Raw genomic sequence first — 12,042 nt, forward strand, 5'->3', positions numbered from 1 at the left:
GAGTATCTATTATCATGAACACGCCAGGAATATTTTTCATTCTTTTTGCATGTTCCTCTTTGTTCTGTTAAGCGATGATTCAGTCTCAAAACAAGGTTTATCAGGTCCTGACAGTCTGTAGGCTGCGGGTCTATTTGAGGTAGAATATATTTTAGCTCCTCTTTGAGTCCCTTGTAGAACAAGGCTGCATGCTTTTCTTCAGGCCAGGATGTCTCGGCTACCAGCCGGTTAAAAGCCGGTTAAAGTTGGCTAAATATGACACTAAATCCTGATTACCTTGTCGTAAGTCTAATAATTCACGATTTGCCGACAATGTTACAGTTCTATGATCAAATACTCGTTCAAACTCATGTACAATATTTCTCCAGTTGTAAAGCAGGGGACTGTCTTTACGCACAAGAGGAATAGCCCAGGTAGCTGCATCTCCAGTCAGATATGATAACAAGAAAACTACTTTCGACTGGGCATCAGGGAAAGTATGTGGTCGGCAGGTGAAATGTAATTCCACTTGAACTGGGAATGATTGCGCTTTCAAGGGATCGCCTGAGAAACGTTCTGGAGGTGCTAAAGGAATGGCCGAAGGAACATCGAGGGAAATGTTTGTAAGATTACCTCCAGAAGTCTGAGAGGAACGACCTGACCAAGATACACCTGTGGGATTTTGTTCCTTCTTCTCTACCTTATACTGTAACTGACTCACTCTCTCAGCTAGGCTAGCTGCCAAATCTTTTGATGACACCACTTCTGCTTGGAGCTGCGTGATAGCCTTGACTAGCTCGTCCAGTGTGGCCATGCTGAGAACATACACAAACCAGGAGGATTATTAATTTGTGGGCTCACTAATCTGTCAGAGTCACCAGATCCTCTGGGTCTGTGTACGTTCCCAACACGTCCACCACAAGACAGCTCCAATACTCTGATTAGAATGTCACAGAGTCTAAGAGAGTCCAAGTGGGGAAAAGGGGATTAGGTAGGGAACAGCTGAAATGGAGACCTGTAGGAGGCAAAAGGTTAAAACACACAATATCAAGATTATATCATCTTAATCATTACTAGGCTATGACTCTAAGCATTGTCATACTGGAAACATGAATAACTTAAGCATGGGCTTAAAAAGCTGGGCCTCAAGATGTCTGGGTACCTGTGAGAGAATCAATGAAGATTAATACAACTTTCCAATGAACCACTCAATGAAATACTACACATGGATTAGAAACATCAGACCCTTCTAGAATTACACTTTCAAATTCAAGCATAGTCATTTGCTTGAGGACCAGGAAATAACCTGAATGATTTCTATAACGCCATACGAACTGTACTTGAGGAACTTACAATGCACACACAATATAACATCTAGAATTCTAACGCTTTAGTTTTCTTAAAATGCCGGAACATGAATTGTGCACATTGCAGATTTCCACCAAAGTTTGTAAATGCCATGAAATGATTGTGCACAAGGAATAAAATGAATTAGACACAAGAAATGAATCGCGCGTCTTGCCGATTCGAAGACCACCAAGTAAAATGCCATGAAGTGGTAGCGCACAATGAACAGCTTGATTTAAGCACAAGAAATGAACCGCGCGTCTTGCTGATTTGAATACCACCGAGTGAATGTCATGAAATGATATCGCACGATGAGCAACATGAGTTTAGCACAAGAAATGAATCGCGCATTCTGCCGATTCGAATGTCACCACGTAAATGCCATGAAATGGTAACACTCAATGAATATCATGAATTAAACACAAGAGATGAATCGCGCGTCTTGCTGATTCCAAAGCCACCATGTGAATACCAAGGAATGGTAGCGCACACTGAATATCGTGAATTACACACAAGAAATGAATCACGCTTCTTGCTGATTCGAAGGCCACCATGTGAATGTCAAGAAATGGTAGAGCACACTGAATATCATGAGTTTAGCACAAGAAATGAATTGCACATCTTGCCGATTCGAAGGCCACCATGAGAATGTCAAGAAATGGTAGCGCACACTGAATATCATGAATTAAGCACAAGAAATGAATCGCGCATCTTGCCGATTCGAATACCACCATATGAATGCCAAGAAATGGTAGCATGCAACGAATAACATGAATTAAGCACAGGGAACGAATCGCACGTCTTGCCGATTGGAATGCTACCTAATAAATGCCATAAAATGGTAGTGCACAATGAATATCAAGATTTGCACACGAGTAAAGAATTGCGCGTCTTGCCGATTCGAGTGTCAGCAGGTAAATGCCATAAAACATCAAGCGCACATTCACACGCACAAGAGCAGAATTGTTTTATCATGCTAATTAGGCCCAAGAACTTGAAAACCTTCGAGAACGGGATCAGGGGCCCAGCCCGACCTCCGTCTTACCACCCTGATCAAGAATCACCGACAAAGTGAAGGGGCAAGGCCTGGAGGATGAAAGTAGGCCTCCGGAATAGGAGCTCAGGAAGTTGCTGCTGCTCCGCACCAGGACCTCTAAATGGTGAGCATGTGGAGCTGGGCTGGCTCCCTTACATAGAGTCTTGGTCCAGCCCACAAACCACACCGAGGCAGGCTGCAGGGAAAGCTTCTAGAAGGCCCTGGAAAGGGACCACACCCTGACACACTCTGAAAGCCTGCAGCAGTACATTGCAAGTGAACAGTATTTATAAACACATTGAACATAAGTCTTCAGGATTAAATTCTGCAATGCAAAAGGTTAAACAACAGCATATCAACACAATGCATAAATCACGTTATATGGAAAGTGCTGGGTTTTTGCATTCTAGTTGCTCGTAGAGCGCACACTGCCCTGATGTTGACAGTATTGGCACCCCCCTTGGCTCCCCTGGTGTATCCTGAGTGGTTTCCCCGGTCAAAACCATAATGGGCCAGAAATGGGCAGGTGGCTCCCATCAAGTGTTTCTCCTGGAGGAGTAGGACTGAGGAATGGAGGCGTTGTGTCTGGTGCAGTAAAGCTGTTTGTTTAATTTTATCCAGGAGACCATTGACATTCCATGAGATTACATTAGTGGGAGCCATGTGGCATTAAGGAAAGAGGGAACTCACATCCGTTCGTGCCATGGAGGGTTTGGGATATTTGCCTGAAGGACCTTTATAGACAAGGGACTAGTGTTTGAGGTATTCAAAGGCACCCTCCCACCCATGACATCAAGGTGTATAGAACAATAAACAAACGAAAACATAGCAATGCAATCGTGTAGTGATGTAACTATCCCAGGCCCCCTCCCTATACTTCCCCTCCTAACATGAAGAAGCATCTGTCGCCCCAAAATCCCCAAAGGAACCAAAAGGAAAGGAGTAAGAAAAAAAAACGAGTCTCTGTTGGCATGGAGTGGTGGACCCCTCCCGTGGACTGGATCACATATTAACGCTGCTAGTGGGCCCACACCATGCCCGCTAGTCCTGTGTCAGATGGTCAAATGTGCAGGGTTTGGCTCAGTCTCTTCGGTTCCTCCGGAGGCTGCTGCCTCGGAGTCATCGACTCCCGGGAGGTGTCCCTCTGGGTAATGGGGAGGGAAGGCCCCAGCATGCAGCACCTTAAGTCGAGCAGAGAACAGGAGCATATATTTCAGTTGCAGTGCCCTTAGTTTCTGCTTGACCTGTTCATAGGAGCGTCTTTTAGATCGGACCTCCCTGGAGTAGTCCAGAAATATCAACATCTTTACCTTTTGGTATCGGATTTTCGGTTGAGCTCCAGCCTCACAAAGCATGGCATCTCTGTCTCTGTAGCTGGGTTAGTGAGCAATAAATGCCCGCTGTGGTGCCCCAGGCAGGGGCCTTGGCAGAGAGGGCCCTATGCACCCGTTCAATAGCAAACCAGGGGGACAGTTTGTCCTGGTGCATGCACGATTTAAGCTATTCTTTGAGAAAGACAGCGGGGCCTGGGCCCTCTGAGGACTCCAGGAACCCCCACAAAGCGCAGGTTATTAAACCTTGAGCGGTTTTTAGCATCGTCAGGGCGTTGTTGCAATTCGTGGGTGCGCGGTAGGAGGCAGAACACTTTTGTCTTAAGGTCGCGGACCTCATCTTCCACTGTAGAAACACAAGTTTCTGATTCTGTAAGTCACGCCGATGCATTTAGAGGTCCTGCCTCAACAGTAACATGTCAACCCTTACCTCCTCTATTTTATTTTCAACCTCTGCCTGGGGTGACTGTATGGCCTGGAGGATCTTATCAGTATTGCCATTGCTGCTTTCCGCCCAGGCAGCGCCTGAAAATGCGTCTCCCCCGGGACCCTCCTGCCAGGGCTGGGAACTTATCAATGCAGGCCTGGGAGGACGATGGCTTCACCTGCTTCACTCTCCCCATGGCATTAGGAAGGCAAGTAAAAGGTACCGTAATTGGCGAGGTGATTCTCCACATTTCCTGCAAGGATCAATGTCTTAGCAGAGGGTCCCCGGGGCGACACTGCAATCACTCCCCAATAAGGGAGCCGTCAGTCAGCAATGGGCCGCACACCCATCGGACATCGGGTGCCTCCTGGCGCAGGCTGGGCAATGTGCTCTGTCTCTGGGGGGGCAGGGCACCTCCGGTGGTCACCTATAGCCCCCATCCCCAATTGACCCAGGACCTCAGCAGGCCACCCGTCCACAGCCGACACAGCCCAGGACCCCAGGTCCTGACCCCCTCTTCTCTCACATGAGAGGCACAAACCAGGGGCCCGGCCTCTTGCCACCGGGGACCAGCGCCTCCTACTGTGTCTGCCACCTCCGTACCTTATGGATTCATCAGCGAAGGGGAGATCTGTCTGCCCCGTATACCCAGGCCCCGCTCCACTGCGGGCTTCACTCCTCCTTAGCCCGAGCAGGGTCGGGGCACTGCATCACACCAGACCCGCCCACGTTCAGCGGGCCGGGCAGGCCCTGATCACGGCCTGGCCCCAACACCACTCAGGGCCCCAGCTGCCTCCACTTCATCGCTGTGTTAGGTACTGCGTTGGACTTCTCACCTCTGGATACCGGGTTGGTGCTTGCGAATCGGAAATAGCGATTTTTAAGAAATCGCTATTTCCGAGTCGCAATTGGCCATGTAACAATACTGCGATTCGGAAGTAGCGATTTCTTAAAAATAGCTATTTGTGATTTGCGAGGCCCATTTACCGTTTCGCAATTTGCATTATCGCAAATTGCGATTTGTTTGCGATTCGGTAAAAAATCGCAAATTGCGAGAAAGTTCGAGAATGCACACCTGGAGGAGCCTGATGACATCACCAGCAGGAAATGAGTCATCCCAGGCAGTTTCAGGTTCCACACCCAAACCAGCATCCTGAGAGAGAGCAGCCCAGCCACACAGAGCAGTACTCAGAAGGATCAAGAACACCTGAGCAAGGATGGATACACCAGGCCAAGCACAGGAGAAGGATGAAAGGAAGCACAATCTGAAATTCAGCGAGCAGGAGCTAGAGGTACTAACTGAGGAAGTGGTGAGGAGCCATGACCACCTGTTTGGAAAAAGCTCACTCCAGGTGCCTGAGAGTGAAAGGAGGAGAGTATGGTTGGACATACAGTCCAAAATCTGCACAATTGTAGTGGCAAGGTGCTCCATTGAAGAGATCAAAAAAAGGTGGTATGACCTGCGGTCCCGTGCAAAGGAGAGGGTGGCAAGGAGACTTGCGGAGGCCAGGGGCACAGGAGGCAGTCCACCCACAAAGGCACCATCAACACCATTGGAGGACCTAGTGGAGTCCACACTCCTCCCTGAAGCTGCGACTGGGGTCACAGACATCAACACCTCCGGCACATCAAGTACCAGCCAAGGTAAGTGCAATATTGTTTTTTAACCCTATATGTGTATGCACAAAACCCCTTAGGAATTTCCAAGTAATGTGAAACAGTGTGAGAAGTAGTCCAGTCCACATCTTAGAAGCAGCACTACAATGCATCATGGGAGTGGCAGTCCACAACCCAGAACTGAAAGTAGCACAACAATGTATGTAAGTAGAGTGACACCCAGAGGAACACAACACACACAACACTGTGTAGAGAAGTACCTGTACCTTTATTGCCATTGTCAGACCGAAAATGTAACATACAGAACTGACATGCTGCATATTGTTGTTGCAGGTGGGCCAGGCCCAGCAGCCACAGCATCTGTAAGGGTAGGCGACACAGACATCCATCCGCCCTCAGATTCAAACACCAGTGGGTCCCTCAACATAGCGACTGTACGACGCAGGCCCAGGGCACTGCCACTGCCAGAGCTCAGCAACGACTCCGATGAGCAGCAGGAAGGGCCAAGTACCCCATCAGCACCAGACAGGCGCAGCCAGATTCAGGAGGGCAGGTGTCATCCAAACACAGCACCACACAGGATTGCGACAGAGTCCTGGGCACAGCAGCATGAGGCAGGTGAGGGTCCCTCCTTATTTGGTGGCCTGGAAGCTGCTATGTTGCAGCAGCAGCGTCTGCAAAATAAGCGGATCCTTGCATTAGACAAAAACCTGCGCAAACATAACCGCAACATGATGGGCCTGCATCCCAACTTGACTCCCTCAATAGTAACATTGTACAGCTGCGTGAGGGACAGGTGCAGGCATTACAGGACAAGTGCTGTCCGTGAACTCTGCCAGGAGCTGCGATATGAGAGGGTGAGCCAGCGCAGACAGGAACGCAGATTCCGTACCATGTTTGGCAGCTTCTGTCGTTCCTCTAACAGGATGGCAAATTCTACAGCACTGATTGCCCGTCGTGCAGTGGCTGCGCAAGTGGAGACAGCACACAGCAGCAGGGACGTTGTCAATGGACTTGTGCAGATCACAAATGTGATCGAACACATTATGGGACCAAGACCAGCCACTCCGAGTGAGCTAGCACTGGGGGACACTGAGGACAGTTCCAGCCTCAGCAGTGTTGCCGTACCTGCAGCAGACACCAGACGGCGCAGTGCCAGGCACAGCACTGCCACTGAGGGTGACAATAGAGGTGCCAGTGACGTAACTGGGCACCCGAGTGTTGTCTGTGGGTGAAAAAATGACTCTTGCTGCCATTGGACTGCTGTTGACACTATGAAGTAATAGTGCATAACTCTGTTCTTCATTGGTTTGCGTTTGTCACATTACCAGTTTTTTTTATTACTCACACGTTCATTACCTGACTTAAGGTAATACATTTATTTCACTACAGGTACAGTTGTCAGGGGATTTGTGTCATTAATATTCATGTTTGAAATGGTTGTGTGTGATGTCGGCACGCCTTTGCCTTCCCTCTGCTGCACTGGTCCTGTCTGCTGGCTGTAGAGGTGGTATGGGATCGTCATCCTCATCTGATTCAGTATCACTGATTTCTACAGGTATGCCCCTGGCGGTAGCTATATTGTGCAGGATTGCACAAGTAGCCACTATTCTACATGTTGTCTCTGGACTGTACTGTAGTGCCCCTCCACTTTTGTGGAGGCACCGGAAGCGACTCTTCAGCAGTCCAAAGGTGCGCTCCACCACGTTGCAGGTTGCCCTGTGTGCTGCATTGTATCTCCGTTCAGCTGGTGTTGTTGGATTGAAGTAGGGCGTCATCATGTAGGTGAGCACTGCGTAAGCACTGTCTCCTGGAAGGGACAGAGGGTGTGATGAGTAACTGAGCCACCTGACATCGGTACACCATCAATGCACCAGTGTACAGAGGGACATTACCTAGTAGATATCCTTCACCAAACTCCCCAGCTAGCAATCTTGTGTGAATCCCGCTGTGGCGAAAGATGTACGTATCATGTGTGTTCCCTGGGTACCTGGCCACGAGATCAGTAATGATGTAGTAGGCATTGCATATCACCTGTATATTCATGGAATGTTGGTATTTACGGTTGCGGTACACATACTCTGTGGCTGATGGTGGACAGATTGCCACATGTGTGCCATCTATGGCACCTAGGACGTGGGGGAACTGTGCTATCTGGTAAAACTCTATTTTTGTCTGCTATAATTCCTGTGGGGTGTGAGGGAATCTGATGTACTGGTGTAGTTTGCTCAGCATGGCGTTGATGAATGCCTTGAAAAATCTGGAGAGGGTACTCTGTGTGACCCCTCCAGCTGCTGCTATGACCCATTGATAGCTCTCTGAGGCGAGTAGGTGGAGGGAGCATAATACCTGCACATGGGTGGGGATGCTGTGACTCCTTAGTGTTCTGCGCTGCAGTATGGGTTGTAGCTCAGCTATCAGATCAAGTATCATGGCTGAGTTCAACCTATACCTCTCATATATTTCCTCCTCCGTCAGGTCAAAAAGTATAATGCGTACTCTGAAAATGCGCTCCTGTCTCCTCCTCCCTCTCCTCAAACCTGCCAAGATCCTCATCCTCCTGGCCATGACGTAGAGTGCAGACATTGTTGAAAAGAGTTTGAGGCATTCTGGGCCTCTTTATATAGGTTGCACCTGGTTACCACCTGGTTTAAGTTCATGGTATTTTGCATGTGCAAAATGGCATTCTGCGAAAAATTGCAATTTGCTATTTTTGGATGCATCTCTTTGCGAATTGGATTTTGCAAATCGCATTTTGTGCCTCGCAATTTCCTACTGGAAATACCGAATCGCAAAATGCGACTCGCAAAACCAGGTCGCAAAGGAAAAAAATCGCAGTTTTTGCGATTTCTTATTTTTGGTCTGCGAAAAGGAAAGAACACCATCTTGAATTGGGAAGAGCCCATAGACCAGTATAGGAAAAAGAAAGTAGTATAAAAGAAAAACAGAGCATGCTGGGACAAAAACACGAAGTAGACAAGATGGACACAACATGGACAGAGACAGGAAAAAAGACCAGACAAACCCACCACCAACAACAAAAAGTAAAAAAAGGGCTACAGGTAAGTGTAGCGCGACCGGGAGCGAAATATATGCTTCCCAGAATGTGTAGTCAAAAAATGCGGGGAACGGCGCTCTGAGTATCAGTAGCGCGTTCCATCCGTGAGGACAGGAAGAGACGCTGCGTCTGAGTGCGGTGTTACAGTAGGTCCCCTCCCCGAGGCACCAGGTTTGTCAGGATGACTGTAAAAAAACAGGAGGACCAAACGGGGAGCATGGACGGAGGAAGCATCCTCCCAAGAACAGTCACTGAGAGGGTATCCTTTCCAATGGACCAAAAACTGTAGTTTGTGTCGAAAAATTCTGGAATCACAGATTTCCTGGACTTCATTCTCAGGCTGTCTGTTAATAGAAAGAGGAGGTGGACGCTGGAACTGGCGATGGTATGGATCAGGAACAAAGAGTTCTAACTGGGACACATGGAAAACAGGATGAACCCTCCAGGTATGAAGTAAGCGGAGATGCACAACTACAGGATTCAGGACTTGCGCAATCTGAAAGGGTCCATAAAAACGTGGCTTGAACTTATTGGTGGAAAACCGGGACGGTAGAAATCTGGAAGAAAGCTATACGTTGTGGCCCACTTGATACAAAGGTGCGATTTGTCAATAACGATCTGCCTTTCGTTTCATTGCCTGTTTTGAAGCTAGGAGAGTTGTGTGAAGTAGGCCCTGGATTAGACGGATCTGTTGTGAAAAAGAAGTGACAGCAGGCACAGAAGAGGATGTTCGGGAAACAGTAGTGAAAGTCCTCGGATGAAATCCATAGGTACAATAAAAGGGTGTGGTCTTGGTCGCACTATGTATTATGTTGTTGTAGGAGAACTCTGCAAGAGCAAGATACTCCGACCAATTGCTTTGAGTGGCATTACAGTAACATCTCAGATACTGCTACATTTCTTGATTCACTCTTTCAGTTTGCCCATTAGTTTGTGGATGGAAACCAGAGGATGAAGAAATCTCAATGTTGAATAAGGCACAACAGGCTCTCCAGAAACGTGATACATATTGAGGCCCTCTGTTCGAAATGACCTCTTGTGGAAGACCATGGAGGTGAAAAATATCCTGCAGAAAAATGCGACTCATTTCTGGGGCCGTCGGTAGTTTCTTCAGGGCTGAGAAGTGGGCCATTTTGGTGAATGAATCTACGGTCACCATGATTACTTGGTTACCAGAGGAGGTAAGTAGAGAGCATATGAAATCCATGGATAGAGTACACCAAGGAGCGGAAGGAACCGGTAAAGGTCTTAATAAACCTGCCACCTTAGTTCGGGGTGTCTTAGTCTGAGCACAGACTGGGCATGCTGACACATAGGTTTCAGTGTCTGTCTTAAGCGAAGGCCACCAAAAAGATCGCTGAAGCAGCTCCTGGGTCTTAATGATACCCCGATGACCGGCTGTAGGAGAATCATGGCACATTTGTAGAGCTTCTGTCTGCACTTTCTTGGTAGGTAGGAAAAGAGCATGTTGATGATAGAAGTAATTGTCCTTCTTCTGCAAAAAAGGAGTCACTCTATCCCATTCTGAAGTAGACAGAAACTGGTACTCGGATTGAACGCGTTCTTGAAAAGATTGAGTAGCTTTGATGATTCTGCTAGACTCAATAAGATGTGGAGAGGAGTTCTGGGCTATCTCAGGATATCTGCGGGATAAGGCATCTGCCTCTGAATTCTGGGAACCAGGTATGTACGTGATCACGAAATCGTACTGGCTAAAGAAGAAAGCCCATCGAGCCTGACGACTATTGCGACACTGAAAACTCCGAAGACATTGGAGATTACGATGATCAGTCCTGGCTTCAAAAGGCTCTCTGGAACCCATCAAGAAATGCCTCCATTCTTTACAAGCTACTTTGAGAGCGAGTAGTTCTCGTTCCAGTACAGAATAATTGCGTTCAGCCGCTGATAGGATATGAGACAGATAAAAGATAGGATGTTCCAATCCATCGTTGTCTTGTTTCTGCAGCAGAACTGCCCCAATAGCTCTGTCTAAGGCATCAGTCACAACGATAAATTTCTTGGTAATGTCAGGATGACGCAACACGGTTGCTTGGGTAAAGGCGGTCTTCAATACTTGAAACGCACGTTCAGCATCCTTGGTCCAAACGAAACCCTTCTTCAGGTTCTCTTTCTTAAATGTTTGTGTTATGAAACTTTGTAGGTGGGCAAAGTTCTGAATAAACTGACGATAAAAGTTTGATAAACCAAGGAAACATTGCGTTTCCTTAATGGACGTTGGAGAAGGCCAATCTAATATGGCACTGACCTTGTCAGGATCCATGGATATTCCATGTTGATTAATACAGAACCCCAAATACTTTACTTCAGATTTATGGAACTCACACTTCTCAGGTGTACAAAACAATTGGATTTTCTTGAGTCTTTCCAGGTCTTGCAGGACATGATCTATGTGTTGCTCAGGATCATGGGAATATATCAAGATATCATCCAAATAAATGACTACATATTGGTTGAGTATATTAGAGAACACCGAATCCATAAATCGTTGAAAAACAGAAGGGGCGTTGGTCAGTCCAAAGGGCATAACACGGTACTCATAGTGCCCAAAAAGGGGTACGGAAAGCTGTCTTCCATTCATCTCTTTCCTTGATCCGAAGGAGATGATAGACACCCCGTAAGTCTAATTTGGTAAACATCTTGGCTCCTTGAATGGCATCCAATATATCTCTGATTAAAAGCAGCGGATATTGATCCTTAATCGTTATTCTGTTGAGTTCACGAAAGTCAACACAAGGACACAGATCCTTAGTCTTCTTTGGGACGAAGAAGAGAGGAGCCCCAGCAGGGGACGTGGAAGGAGCAATCAAACCATTGTGTAAGTTATCGTCTAAATATTCCTTTAGCACCTTCTTTTCTTGGGTTGTCAGAGAATACATTCAACCAAAGGGGACGACTTCATCAGGAATTAAAGGAATAGCACAGTCATAACTGCGATGAGGTGGCAAAATAGGATTACTAGGTTTCTGAAAAATGCTGATATATTCCTGATAACAATCTGGAACCCCCTGGATCATATTGATAGAGTTAGTGTTATCCTTAGTTGACTGACAGGACCTTTTGGGAGTGCAATAAGAAATAGTGGAATAACAATTCTGTTGACAAAATGAAGACATTAGGGATATAGTTCTTGTTTCCCAATTGATATAGGGGTTGTGTCGGGTTAACCAGGGTATTCCCCAAATCATGATGTGATTTGGTGAGGCTATGAGATCAAAGGCAACATGTT

This window comes from Pleurodeles waltl, chromosome 8, assembly GCF_031143425.1.
Source record: "Pleurodeles waltl isolate 20211129_DDA chromosome 8, aPleWal1.hap1.20221129, whole genome shotgun sequence".
Lineage (NCBI taxonomy): Eukaryota > Metazoa > Chordata > Amphibia > Caudata > Salamandridae > Pleurodeles > Pleurodeles waltl.